This window comes from Panthera onca, chromosome F1, assembly GCF_046562875.1.
Source record: "Panthera onca isolate mPanOnc1 chromosome F1, mPanOnc1 haplotype 2, whole genome shotgun sequence".
NCBI classification, from domain to species: Eukaryota; Metazoa; Chordata; class Mammalia; order Carnivora; family Felidae; genus Panthera; species Panthera onca.
The window spans coordinates 240,528-255,565 of record NC_138355.1 but is presented as its reverse complement, the minus strand read 5'-3'; the positions used below and the strand labels follow the sequence as shown (position 1 = coordinate 255,565).

Here is a 15,038-nt window from a genome sequence, read left to right as displayed (position 1 = left end):
GTACCGTGTGAAAGAGTTCCACTGCCTGAAAAGTCCTCTGTGCTGTGCCCGTTTCTCCCTACATTCACCCCAACCCTTAGCTCCATAGCCTTGCTCTTTCCAGGTGTCATGTAGTTAGAATCATAGAGTGGATGTCTTTGAATGTTTAGAAAGTGAAAATATCCTGGTAATTGAATGTAGGCATTCAAGATATTCTTTGCCCTTTGTTTTGTTTAGTTGCTCATCAGTAGAGGATCTGATGACCTCTGCCTTCCATGACAAAAAGTATGATTTCTCTAGATGTGTGTCACCTAATGGGGAGGGTTGAGAAAAATGACCTCATGAACCACTACAGAGCACTCACATTGGGATCATCCTCCTCTGTGATGTGCGGTGGGTCTAGATAGACTCTCTAGCAATGGAAGGAGACAGCCTCAAGAGGTTAGAACTATATCAAAGTGGAATGCCAAATCTTTCCTTCTTACGTTGCCATTGGAAATAAGACGAGGGAGAGTCTGTTTGCTATGGTTTGGCCATGCTGCAAAGTACAATAGCTATAGAGCACACTTTGTGAGGGGGTGTTTCCTCCTAAAACTGAAGAGTGTCTGTTGAAGAGCTGGGGAGGTTCTGCCGTGTTACAGCAAAACAAAGATACTCTCTTTCAACTCCTCTAGTACTGAAAGTCCAGAAAAATCATGCTAGTTTCAGTCTGACATTGTCAGCTCATGATAATCATTCTCCTAACGATACCAGTTTCCTCCAGTGTCACAGTGTCGGTCAGTGATGGCCATTGTAAACATCAGTCCCCCTGTAGGTGTCAAATTCTGATAAAACCCATTCTTGCTCTTGGTCAATATAGAGGAGAAAGTAAGATTTCTTAGTGCTTTAAGCCTACGAATGGTATAATTACCATTCAGTGTAGTGTGGTTTCCAGGTGTGGTCCCAAAGCAATACTTTTTAACAAATCATAAGCCGTACACTTGTAATTTTCCTCTATTTTTCGATTGTTGATTTAACATGTATTTTGCTTTCATCTTTAGGAGCAGATAAGAATGCTGAGGAAGATTCTATAGCCAGGTAGGATATTTATGGATTTGTAAAAATGACATTTGCTGGGGCACCCGGGTGGCTCAGTCGGTTAAGGGTGTGACTCTTGATTTCAACTCAGGTTTGTGAGTTCAAGCCCCCCGTCGGGTTTTGCGCTCACAGCCTCCTTAGGATATCTTTCCCGACTTCTGTGGGCACTCACTCTTAAAGTATAAAGGAATGAAATGAAATGAAACGGATAATGAAAGGAAAGGGAAGGGAATGAATGAACTGAAAATTATGTGTCTCCTAAGGGAACGCAGAGAACAAAAGCAGTTGTTGCGTGTTCTACACTGGACCAGACACTATATCCTATGGGTAACATCTGTTCAGTTATATAGTCATTGTATAGCTTTGCCAAGTAGCTGTGCTGTTGTAGCCTACATTTTATTACTTTGGCAACTGTGGTTCAGGGAGGTTGACGACTCGACCATGATTCCATAGTTAACGGGTAGCTGAGGGGCTTTGCCCATCAGCCCGTGAAGCTTCCACATCCATTCCCTGGTTCCTCAGCAGCACTGAGATGAGGATACAGATCCTAGGGCAGATCAACTCAGAATGTCAAAGGTAATGATGTCGGAACACTAATTTAGGGTTTGCTTAAGAACCCAGGTTAGTCCAAGCATTTGGCCTCATATATTTGACCACTAGTGCCAACCAAAGTCATTAGTGCAGTGGTAACTAGTCCCTTGTTTTTACCATCCGAGATTTTAGGGTGGTTGTCAGCTATGGCCATGGTGTCAAGGCTTTTCCATAAAAAGCAAGATGTCATCAGGCAACTCCTTACATGTAGTGATATCCCCTCTTCTTGAGACAAATGAGTTTTCTGTAAGGGAAGGATATTTAGTTGTAGACCATGTTACATTAACTAAACTCACTCTCTATTTCGAGGATATTGCTATATGATTCTCTGTTGCCTAAGTTCCCAGGCTGGTTTCCCTTTGGGCTAGTATCCTTGTCTAGTTCTAGGAATCTTTTCGGGTTTTTTTGGATTTTTTTTTTTCCAATGACTTTTTGTTCTGTGTTTTTGCCTTTTGACTTTCTTCTCTTTTTTCCTTGGTATTTCTTCTTTTTTTTTTCCAATAATTTCCCTACTTCTGCCATTTAAGGACTCTCCATTATTCCAGAGGCCAAATCAAAAGCACTTAGAGTCTCCAGATTTAGGGAACCTCAGAGATTAATTCCTCAAAACACCCTCTGGTCCGTCAACCTATGTTTCACCTCCTTGCCCAATGGTTGTTTCCCTGGAGAATTGGAAACTCAAAAGAGATTGAAGTGACCTATTTGGATATGATAAGTGACAGAAATGCGATTTAAATTCTGGTTTTCTTTCTTTCTTTCCTTCCTTCTTTTTTGTCTTGATCTTGCACGCAACTGTTTTAATAATAGAAGGCTGGGGAGTGGGTCTAATGAATAGAGTGAAGGAGGGTAAGAATCGAATTAGCAGAGGAGACCAGGTTTCAAGGAGAACAACACTGAGTTGGTTAGGAATACGAGTTTGAGAAAAGATGTCAGAATTTGGGGGGTTATGCCAAGTGAGATAAAGGTGAATGACAGGAATGAAGGACCCAGGATTAGGGGAGTTGTTTAGAAAGGCATATTCAAATAGAGAGTTCAAGAGGGTCGTGATCAGTTTTCTGCTTTTGTGTGTGTTGGTTTCATTAAAGGTGCGAGCATACCTCAGATTTTCTGATGAGAGAGATTAAAAATCATTTGAGCTTCTGGGAAGAGTCTGTTTACAGCAGATAGAAATATGATATCCCCTACTTCCACCCCAACTGAGGGAGGATAGCTTAGATCCTCTCAAGGAATTGGGGGTGGGGGTGAAGATTCCGAACATCAGAGATGTATGGCCCAAGGCAAGCTGTCTCCTCACTCCACCTCTTTTCCTAAATCTGTGATGCCCTTCCCATGTACTTGTAGGGCTGGGCAGGGGTAGGTCTGACTTGTGAAATCAGCAAGGGAGCTTCATCTGGATCGGTGATAACATGCCTATGTTGAGGTGACTGTGTGGATGAGTGAGGCTCCCAATTCGCTTGTTCTCCAGGAGCAGGACATGGTCCCTACCCTCGGTCATTGGAGCCCATCCTTGTTGTAGGAGTGTATGGCTTCATAGGCTACAGATTGAAAGGTTGGGGAATGCCACAGAACCGTGCTGAAGAGTGATGTAGGAGTGGGAGCTCATAGGGAAGAAAATATTCAGGCAGCGTATAGAGAAATAGAGGCACAACTACCAGGACCATTTTGATCACAGTCTCCCTCCTTGGGTAGCTGAATGCCCCTGAAGGCTTGGAGTGTCTTGCTAGTTATTATGGACCTAAGTAAGGCAAGACCAGTGTGGGAACAAAGTTGGCCTTGGGAACTTTGAGTCTTTCAATCTCTAGTTAGTACTACCACTCATAACATAGAAACCTAAACTTCGATACGTTTACTTAAACGGAGGTCTACGTGACACACAATGTAATATGTGATGCAACAACTCTGGATGTTTCACCGTGATCGCCATAAGCGTAGCTCCCATCTGTTAATGTATGAGGCTATTACGATACCACAGGCTAGATTCCCTATGCTGTACCTTTGAGCCTTGTGATTTATTCATTCTATAACTGGAACCCTGAACTTCCCTCTCCCCTTCCCCCATTTTGTCCATCCCCCCACCTCCCCTCCCTTCTGGCAAGAGTCAAATCTCTGCATTTATGGGTGTGTTTCTGCTTTTGCTCTGTTTGTTCATTGATTCCCCTTTTTACATTCTACACAGAAGTGAAATCATAGAGGATTTGTCTTTCTCTGTCTGACTTATTTCACTTATCCTCATGCCATCTAGGTACATCCATGATGTTGCAGGTAGCAGGATCTCATTCTCATTTAGAGCTGCGTAATATTTCATTGTGTGTGTGTGTCTGCGTGTGTGTTTGTGTGTGTGTGGTATCCAAACAGTATTGTGGGTACTGGCGTACAAAATAGCCTCATTGCTCAGTGGAATAGAACCGCAAACCCAGGCATCAATCCACCACTGTATGGTCAGTTCATCTTCCACAAACAGGAAAGACTATCCAGTGGGGAAAAGGCAGTCTCTTCGCCAAATGGTGTTGGGACAACTGGACAAGCCACATGCCAAAGAATGAACCTGGACCAATTTCTGTACCATACACACAAATAAACTCAAAATGAATTAAAGACCTAAGTGTGAGGCTTGAAACCATAAAAAAAAAAAAAAATCCTTGAAGAGAGCACAGGCCGTCATTTCTGTAACTTTGGCTGTAGCAACATTTTACTATTTATGTCTCTTGAGCCAAGGGAAATAAAACAAGAATAAAGTTTGAGGACTACTTCAACCTACAAAGCTTTTGCACAGTAAAGGAAAGAGTCAAAACTGAAAGGCAACCTCTGGAATGGGAGAACAAATTTGGAAATATTTGGCAAATCCAGTAAAGGGTTAGTGTTCACAATGTCTAAAAACTTGATTCATGTCAACATCACCCCCCTCCAAAAAAGCCCAGTTTACAAATGAGCAGTACACATAACCAGACACTTTTCCAATGACAACATACAGATGGTCAACAGACACATGAAAAGATGCTCCCCCAAACTACAACGAGATACCACGTCACACCTGTCAGAATGGCTACACTCCAAGACACAAGAAGCAAGTGTTTGCGAGGATGTGGAGACTAAGGAAACCTCTTGCACCGTTGGTGGAAATGCAAATGGGTGCGGCCCCTGTGGAAAACAGTATGCAGGTTCCTCAAAAAATTAAAAACAGAACTCTCCTATGATCCAGTAATTGCACTACTGGATACTACCCAAGAGAATACAAAAACAAGAATTCCACGGGACACACGCACTCCTGTGTTTATTGCGGCATTATTTCCAACAGCCAGCGCAAGCGTCCATTGACAGCTGAGTGAACGAAGAAGAAGCCCTATATGAATGTATGTGTGTGTGTATATGTATATCCACACACACACACACACACACACACACACACACGCACACACACATGCACACACACACACACTGTAATATTACTCAACCATAAAACAATGCAATCTTGCCATTTGCAATCACCTGGATGGAGCCTGAGGGTAGTATGGTAAGCAAAGTCAGGGAAAGACAAATACCATATGATTTTACTCATGTAGCCCTTAAGAAGCAACAAACGAGCAAAGGGAGGAAACAAAAGGGGAGACAAACCAAGAAATAGGCTCTTACCTGCAGAGAAGAAACGGATGGTTGTGGAGAGGAGGTGAGTGGTGGGAGGGGTGAAAGAGATGATGGGGATGAAGGAGTGCCCTTGTCATGATGAGCACGGGGTGAGTATGGAGTTGGTGAATCACTATTTTGTACAACTTAAACTACTATAACTCTGGATGTTCCTATTACCGGAATTAAAATAAAACTTAATGACAAAACCAGAGGCCAACTTTTCATTATACCAAGAAACTTCGTGGAATAAACAGATAGGTGACCTTTCCCTTAACTTTTTTAAATTTTGTTTTTAAATGAATGAACATGTGTTTGTTGTATTTTTTTGCTCTAAAGGCTTTCCGACAAACCTGGTCCTGACGATTCATGGTCTACCTCATCTAGCCAAGACTTAGATTTTGGTACCAAGGTAAAGTACCCTCCTGTGAAACTCACTTTCCTGCTCTGAATTGAGTTTTCTCCCTTATTCACTCTGAAAATTTAAGAGGAGCCTGTGTATCATCATTTTATGTGTGTCATGGAAAGTTGGCAAGAACAAACCACTTTACAGATACATGACGCGTTGAATGTTTTGTTTTGTTTTGTTGTACTTTGGTAAATCCTACAGGTGGAGGCTGATAAAAGAATGGGCTGGAAAATATATAATGACCGTCAAATTATATTGGGACAAGCTTTCCCACAATGGAGGCAATATGACGTTTGCTTAAGGATAAGGATTCTTACTGTGATCGTAACATGACTGATAATACTCACGCCTAAATGAAACGTGATTGGGTCCAAGTATCTATTGTAGGTTGCCCCCCGCCCCGGGCAAGTTTTATTTTGGTGAGATACAGGATTTTCCTTTGGCTCTATCCTTTGTTCTACATTTAGAATAAAACCATATTAGAAAATGTAGAAATTTAGATGTTTACATTATTTCTCAACATTTACCTTACAAAGGTGTTCCCCTGTAGTTTTGAAATAACTCCATGAAGAGTAAGTTAAAATTGTGCATCTCCCCGAAGAATACGTATTTTGCTGAAAAGAGTAGCTCTATGGGCAGAGGCTCTTCATAGCCAAGGTGTCAAATTTCTAATTTCAGAAATCTTGCCCATTCTAGCTTTGAACACTATCTCCTCCTAGTCCTTGTGTCAGATTCTAAAATTTAAAGTTTCAGACATCTGATATTTATTTCAGTATTCATTTCAAAGCCCCTAAATCATGATAAGCTCCTGGAGGTTAGGAAACGCACTGGTTTGACTCCTGGAGCTCCTAAAATAAAGTCTTGCTTGGAAGAAGCAATGTCATGGTTTTTGAATGTGAACAAATGAGTAGGGAAATGGAATTCCGTAGAATGGAGTTTGAAAAGTAACAAAATACGCATGATATATCACAATTAAATATGTGAATTTAAAAAGTCAGGCTTCAGTTTATATTCCGTTTTAGTGTTTAACATGTATACACGCAAATGAATCCTATTGAGGCAATCAGGAGTTACATAAGAAAGAAGGTTACAGTATATTTTTAGTATCCTCCCATTGTGAGCTTAGAAGTGCAGGGAAAAAGTCGTCAGCCTTTGTTGGTTGAACCCCATCTGTGTCCCATTACCTACATCCTTTAAATGTTCCCATTTCTTCCTAGAATTCTCATTCCCAATTCTTTCTCCATAGTGAATGTTGACGTGTTAGGAACCTCTCTTTTTCTGTTCTTTTGTTAGTCTAGTAATAATTTCTAGCTTTTCGGAAGCGATAGATGCCAGGAATTGAACAATTTATTTATAGTGAAAAAAATTAAATTCTTTATTACAGTATTTATAACCAGATAACTGTAGAGTGATAAGAGTCAGTATTATTAGGGATATACTGTGAATCAAAGCCTCTCTTTTACATAAATATTATATACATAGATACATAGATGGATATGGATATAGATAGATAGATAGATAGATAGATAGATATAGATAGATAGATATAGGTAGAGATATATATAATATACACATATATACACATATATTTACACTTATATATAAATACACACTTATATGTATACATATTTATGTACACCTATACGTACACACACACACACACACACATACATACATATATATATATATATATATATATATATATATATATGTATATCACACATATATAAAGACATATATCTTTAAAAGGTTTAAAAGGGACTATTTTTCATAGTATATTCCCAATCCTACTTATGTACCTGTTGAAAAATGTATGTTGTTTCCACTTACCTTCTTTGGCTCACATTTTTCCTTTTCTTTTTTGTCTTAAGCTCATGCTTGATTGATTGGTCATTTGTTTTGTTTTGTTTTGTTTTGTTTTGTTTTTTCCTTTTTCCCTCTTCTCAACCCATGCTTATTACGGTATTTTTAATTTTTTTTCAAAGTTTATTTATTTTTGAGACAGAGAGAGACACAGAGTGCAAGCGGGGTAGGGGCAGAGACAGAGAGACACACAGAATCCAAAGCAGGCTGCAGGCTCCGAGCTGTCAACACAGAGCTCAACGTGGGGCTGATAACCACAAACCGTGAGATCATGACTCATGAGCTGAAGGTGGATGCTGAACTGACTGTGCCACATATGTGTTCCCCGCACCGGGCTCGTTTTTAATGGTTTACCCCTACCCTAATTTGTCCTTGCAGAAACTATTTCTTTAGTGTCTGTTCTTTTAGTACATCACTGTCTGTCAACTCCATTGTCAACATATTGGTTATGGAATTCTACTGTCTGTGTGTGGTTTCCATCCAGGGCTCGTTGCCCCACAAGGTTTATTATTCTTGTTTTTCTCTTTCTTGGAAGGGGCTGAGATAAATGTTTTTGAAATGTTTGCATTTCTCTTGGAAAGGGAGGGAGAGAGAGAAAGAATGAGCAAGTGCTCGTTGTTGTGATCTGACAATATGCAAGGTATGATCTCAGTCCTTTTATATTTGTGGAGGGCTGTTTTGTGACCCAGGATGTCACTTGGAGACATTGGAGAATGTTCTATGTGCACTTAAGAAGAATGTGCGTTCTACTGCTGTTGGATGAAAAGATCTTAATATATCGGTGTTGATATCCATGTATATAAATGTATATATATGAGGCCAATATATATCTATGTATATCTGAATACATCTGGTCCAATGACACATTGGATCTGTGTTTCCTTACTGATTTTCTGCCTTGACGATCCGCCTTTTGCCATGAGTGGAGTCTTAAAGTCGTCTACAATCATGGTATTTGTATGTATACATTTAATCATGTTTGTGAGTAATCGATTCATATGTGTGGGCGTTTCACTTTGGGGGCATAAACACTTGCAATTGTTAGCTCCTCTTGATGGATAGACCCCTTAATTATGATCCAATGCCCTTCTGAATCTGTTACTACAGTCTCTGGTTTAAAATCTAGTCTGTCTGGTGGAAGTGTGGCGACTCCAGCTTTCTTTTGACTTCTAGTAGCATGATAGGTGGTTCCCCATACCTTCACTTTGAACCTGGAGGTGTCCTGGGGTCTAAAATCAGTGTCTTGTTGACAACATATAGATGGATCTTGTTGTTTGGTTTTGTTTTGTGTTTTACCCATTCTGATTCCCTGTGTCTTTTGATTGCGGCATTGAGTCCATTCCCATTCAGAGTGATTAGTTAAAGATATGGATTTAGTGTCATTGTGTTATCTGAAGGTTTCATGCTTTTGGTGAGGCCTCTGGTCCTTTGTAGTCTCTGCTGCTTTCCACTCACAGAGTCGCCCGTTAGGATCTCCCGCAGGGCTGGTTTAGTGGTCATGAACTCCATTAGGTTTTGTTTGTCTGGGAAAGCCTTTCTCTCTCTTTCTGTTCTAAATGTCAGCCTTGCCTGGGAAGGGATTCTTCGCCGCAGATGTTCCCATTCAGCACATTGACCGTTTCCTACCCCTCCCTTCTGCCCTGCCAAGTTTCTTTGGACAGGTCTGCTGCTACCCTTATGTGTCTTCCCTTGTCGATTAAGACCCGTTTGTCCCTAGCTGATTTCAGAATCCTCTCCTTATCTTTGTAGTTTTCCAGTTTCGCTATGGCATGTCGTGGTGTTGACCTGGGTTTGTTGATTTGGAAAGGAATTCTCTGTGCCGCCAGGACTTGGATGCCCGTTTCCTTCCCCAGATGAGGGAAGCTCTCAGCTATAAGTTGTTCAAAAAAAACCTTCTGCCCCTTTCTCTCACTCTTCTTCTTCTGGGACTCCTAGGATCTGGCTAATATTTCATCTCACTGAATCACCTAGGTCTCTAGTACCTGCCTCGTGATCTAGTCATTTCCTTCCTTTCCTTTCCCTGCTTCATCTTTGTCCACAATTGTATCTTCTGTTTCACGGATTCTGTCTGCTGCTTCTCCCGTCCTTGCTGTCACTGCATCTAGTTTACTTTGTATCTCCTTTACACCATTTCATGTTCAGCGTTCATCGTGACGATTCCTTAGGTCCTTGATCTCTGAAGCAGTAGATTGTCTGCTGTCTTCTATGCGTGGTTTCAAGCGCAACTATGCGTCTTATGAGTGTCATTCCAAAAATGTGCTCACATATATGGTTTCTGTCTCTTTTGAGCCCTTCTCTGGCTGTCCTTTCTTCCCGGAATTTTTTTGAGGGGAATTCTGCGATTTCGTCGTTTTGGCTAGATTCCTGCCCTTTATGTGTGTTAATAGCTTGTTCTGTGTCCCACACCTGCGAGTACTACTGTAATAAAAAGACCCCCTACACTGTCCAGGGCCTGGCAGTTGAACAAATTTTTTTTGAGTGTGTTGTGTGCACTCTTTCGGTGCGTCTTTGGCTGCTGTTCTCGCTACTTGGAGTGGCGGTTTGGGCCTTCCAACAGGTGTGCTTTGATTTGTTTGTTGAAGTAATCCTGGAAAAAAGGGGAAGAAGATGGGGAAGAATCCTTAGCCCAAACAAAAAGAGAAATGACTGGAGTTGAAAAAAAGACCAGGAAGTGACTCAAAGGAGCTAGAGGGCTTAATCCAGAAAGAGAGGGAGGAAAATGAAGAAGGAGATCTAGAAAAGTATAGAGAAAATGCACAATCAAACAAACAAAGAACCAGAACAGAGGATCAAAGGAAAAAAATATATAGATATATCTATAGATATATCTGTGTATAGATATATAGGTATATATTAAGATATAGAGATAAATGTAGATATATAATTAGCTTTGACCCACGTCAACTCGAGACTACTAGGCTGTTTCCAAAGGGAGAAGGGGAAAGAGGAGAGTAGAAAGAGAAAAAAGGGAAAAGAGAAGAAAGGGAAAGCAAAGGAAAGAAAAGATGGGCGCCTGGGTGGCTCAGTAGGTGAAGCGTCTGACTCTTGAATTTGGCTCACGTCATGTTGTCGCTGTTGGTGGGTTCGAAACCCCCAACAGGTTCTGCAGTGAGAGCATGGATCCTGCTCGGATTCTCTCTCTCTCCCTCTCTCTGCATCTCTTCTGCTTGATCACTCACTCTCTCTCTCAAAATGAAGAAATAAACATTAAAAAAGAAAAGGAAAGACAAAAGAATAATAACTCAAACGAAAACAAACAAACAAACAAACAAACAAACAAACTAAGATAGAAAACCGGAGGAGAGTTGTCTATTGGTGCCTGGGACTGGTGGCTGTGCTGGTCTAGAGCAGGGGCTATCTGGTCCCATCAGTGTCAGTCTCACTCCTATAGAGAAGCAGTTACGAGGCACAGAGTGTCAGGGTTTGGTGTAATGGGCCTGCCTTCACTGAGGCTCACTGTCCATTCCCTGAAGCCCCACGATGTTGGTCATGGGGAGAGACATGGCGACACCCCATCTATCCTGCCCACACGAGGTGTCTCAAAACTCACTGTTTAGGCTATCCTCACGGAATAGCCTGGGGAGCCGGCTTGCCTTGCTGCACAGTCCCCTGTGCCACCTGAGTACTGAGCTGGGATTCAAAACCCTGCAGGATCCGGCTTTGCTCGGACCTGGTAGTGGAGTTGCGCCACTCTGCCCAGTGGACAGAGGGCCTCTGGCTCGTGCCTGCACGGTCTTTTTCCCTTGGGCAGGGCAATACCTCCCCTTTCCACCATACTCAAGGTGTTCTCTCCCAGTGTAGCCCTGAGATTGCTACCAAGCCTAGGGGCGGCTCCCTCCCCACCAGGCATGGGAGGTGGTAGCTTTGGTCGAGAGAAAGTGTGGCCACCTTGAAAATTCTGTTTTTTACCCTCTACGGCTGTTTTCCAAAGTAGAAACTGGCTCTCTGGACCTCTCCTTGGTCTGTGGTCCGGACAGGCTTTCTCATATCCAAATGCACTTGCCACAGCCTCTCTCTCTCTACCTTCCTTTCGTTTCTCCACCAAAGGCCTTCCCCCACTGCATGCCTGTGCTGCCCATTTTATTTCTCCCAATTCTCATACACACCCTTCTGTCCCGCCAAGCTGTCACTCTGCACCTGCGGAGATTTTTCTGTCCCTCTGCAGCCTGTATTCCTGGTATTCCAAGTGTTGTGACCTCAATACTGCTGTGTTTGAGGGACAAGGGAAATTCTGATCCCCTCCCCTGCCATCTTAACTCCCCCCTCCACCTTTTGCTTTGCTTTTCGCAATTGCAAAGTTGGGTGCCTAATCGACTAAGTCACCCAGGCCCCCCAAAGAATACTTGTTTTCCATGGGAAGATGTTCAAAGGCCAATAAAATGGCCCTTGTGTCCAGAAAAGAATGGCAAAGTTAGAATGGGTTTTTGATGTTCTCATTTGGGGCTATAATAAGTTCCCGTAAGCTCTTAGCGATGACATCATAAAGGTATACATTTGACCCTTGAACAAGATGCGTTTGGACTGTGGGAGTCCACATACATACAGATTTTTTTCAATAAATACAGTACCATCCTGTAAACATATTTTCTCTTCCTTATGATTTTCTTTTGCATCTTGGTTTTTTTTTTTTTTTTTTAATTATTCATTTTGGGAGAGAGAGAGAGGACAGAGCACGTGAGTAGGGAAGTGGGGGCAGAGAGAGAATTTTCATCAGGCTCCACACTGTCAGCGTTCAACTCAGGAAGTATAGATCATGACCTGAGCCAAAGTCAAGAGCCTGACCCTGAACCGACAGTGCCACCCAGCACCCCTTCCTTACGAGTTTCTTAGTAACCTTTCCTTCAGTTTATAGTGTAAAAATACAGTATGTAATACATATAACAGGGAAAACATGCATTAATCGACTGTGTATATTGTTGGTAAGCTCAGCATTCCGTTATCCTAACTCTGACCTCCCATGCTCAGTTTACAGAGTCAATGGCCAAACTAGGCCGAAAAGGTAGATTAGACCTAGAGAGCATATACAAGCGATTCTGCTTTAATGTTCTGGTTTTCAATACATATATACTTTTTGATTTTTAAGTGTGATTGCTTTTAAAGTAGGAAATTCGGTAGGAATTTTTGTTTTTTTGATTTGGTTTTGAGGTTTCAAAAGATATTTGTGGATTTTCGAGGGCATGGCCATCAGAGCCCGTAACCCTTGCTTTGTTCAAGGGCCAACGGTATAGTGATTTGGTACTTTTGAGATCTTCTCAGTGAGATTAGTGTAAATGTTTTGACCTTAATTAATTGGTCCTTGTATACTGAGTACGTACCAAGCAGTTAGCTACTGAGTGTACAAGCGGAGGGTTTAGGTTGTTGTGGTCGGAGCAGAAAAGTAAGTCAACAGCAATCTGTTATAAGTCACTATAAAGGCTTCATCGGTAGGGAATGGACGATGTTAGTTGAGAGAATATTGGGGGCGTTTGTAGTGAGGATGAGGATGAGAGTGGGAGTGGGAATTTTGGTAGTCAGAAAAGATCTGAGAGTGGCAAAAGGTGCCAAGTGAAAGATGAGAAGGACCAGTCGTGTAGACCGTGGCGAGGGACATTCTGGACAGAGAGGACCACGGATCATCATTTTACTCCAACGTCTTAGAGTGACCAAGCTGTAGGAAGGCTCACTCCATCATCATCATCATTATTATTGTTGTTGTGTGTAAAAAAGAAAATGTGCATAGTGAAATGAGTGCTTGGCACATTTTAGGTGACTAAGACATACATGTTCTTATACTTGCCGTTTGAATGCTTACTACACATTCTGAAGAGTTCCATACCTATATCTACATTGTTTCTGCTACTAGTTCATCATAATTTTAAGAAAAGTTTTTCTTACTACTTTGCCATTCGATCCAACCCTTCTTTCGTCAAGAAAAAGGTCAAGCCTCTGTTTACCTAAACGAAGCAGCAGCTACGACAGTGTTTTGTTGATACACAGCATGATATACTCCAAAGTTTCTGATCATGTGAGGTATGAATTGACACTGAAACAAATGTCTGCCATTTTACTAGAAGCAGTTTTCATTTATAGCAAGTACACTTTTAAAGATTTTGTTTCAAAACTTATTTCACATGTCCTTTTATTTTGGTCAGGAATGCAAAGGAAGGGGTTTTGTTAGTTCCTTTTTGAAATCTGCATACAAGCCAGGCTTCTGCCTTTGAAAGTATTTATTCTGGCCTTCCATGATCAGTTTAGAGAGTCAATAGCCAAATGAAGATTCAAAGGGACGCTGAATCAAGAGAGCATATATGAGGTTTTGTATTTAAATGTTTTGGTGTTCAATACGGTTTTCTTATTTGCAAGTCTGATAGTTATTAAAATCATAAATTCAGATATTTTCTTGGAAAAGGATTAGGAAGTCTTCACGCAACTCATTACTGATGCTACTTTTAACAGTGTGTGTCTGAGAAGCCCAACAAAGATGTTCCTCATGTCTCTGGAGCTGTGGATCAGAAAGGGCAAAGTGTATTAAATGGACAAGTAGAAGGTAAGAACTGTATTTTATTCAAAGGTCATTTGACAGAATGTTGATTTCAAACAGGAATACTGATATATTCTAATATCTAAAGAAAACGGCCTGTTAAGTGCATAGGAAAGAGAAAGAGATGTGAAAAGGAGATAAGTTGCATATCGTATGTGGTGTCAGCAACAGATTAAATTGAGAGTGCCACCAAAGGACCTAAATGGCTAGTTCCCTTTCAACACACTGGAAGGCCTAAGGAACCTCAGGAAAGAAGAGACGAGCCAAACAGGGAATGATGTGAATGGCGGAGACTACAGGGAGTAAATGAAGGAAAGTAAGCCGGTGTGTATTGTGTTTCTACTGGAAGGTGGTAAAATACACTAGTCCTTTAAAGGGAAGAGCAGACTATTTGAAGTGCAGCAACACTATCAGGTGAGCTTCTCGTACCAGAATTTGTCAGAGTAGTATCCCCAAATGTCCCCACTCTTACTGTGATCCTCACTGTTGGCAAGACATTAAGGACTGACCTAGCTGATGATGCAGAGTTATGTCCTAACTACCATGGGTGAACGAACATAAGCATTTGTAGTCAGTGATAAATGTATATACGTTAATGCCATATAAAATGGGGGTACTTCATACGGTAGTATCATTTAGGGCAAAATAAGAGAATTGGAAGGAGGGTCAGATAGGGAGACATCAAGATAACTCATCTGACATTTTGGATGCCGTATTTGTGAGTTTTGATTATTTTGGCGATAACTGCCTCTAATAGGTGAACTATATTTTTAATGTTCTAGGAACATAAGGAAAAGAAACAAAAGAACACTATAATCAGTAGTATGTTTTCATATTCTGTCTGACAGTTCTGATTGTTGTAGAATGATCCCTGTTACTTCTTTGATTCCTATCTGCCAGAAAAATGAACTAAGTCCTAGGTAGTTGGAGAAAATTAACTGACTTTTCATATTTCAGAGAACTTTTATATGGTAGAAC

The 15,038-nt window shown here is 41.3% G+C and overlaps 1 long non-coding RNA gene across 1 annotated transcript; it reads left to right on the top strand.

Moving 5' to 3' along the window:
- Positions 1 to 1,017: 1,017 nt before the first annotated feature.
- On the top strand, positions 1,018 to 14,538 carry LOC145713322 (uncharacterized). Its single transcript, XR_014136386.1, has 3 exons — positions 1,018 to 1,056; positions 5,608 to 5,680; positions 13,976 to 14,538. It is a non-coding gene; the product is annotated as an uncharacterized LOC145713322 (long non-coding RNA).
- The last annotated feature ends 500 nt before the right edge of the window (positions 14,539 to 15,038 follow it).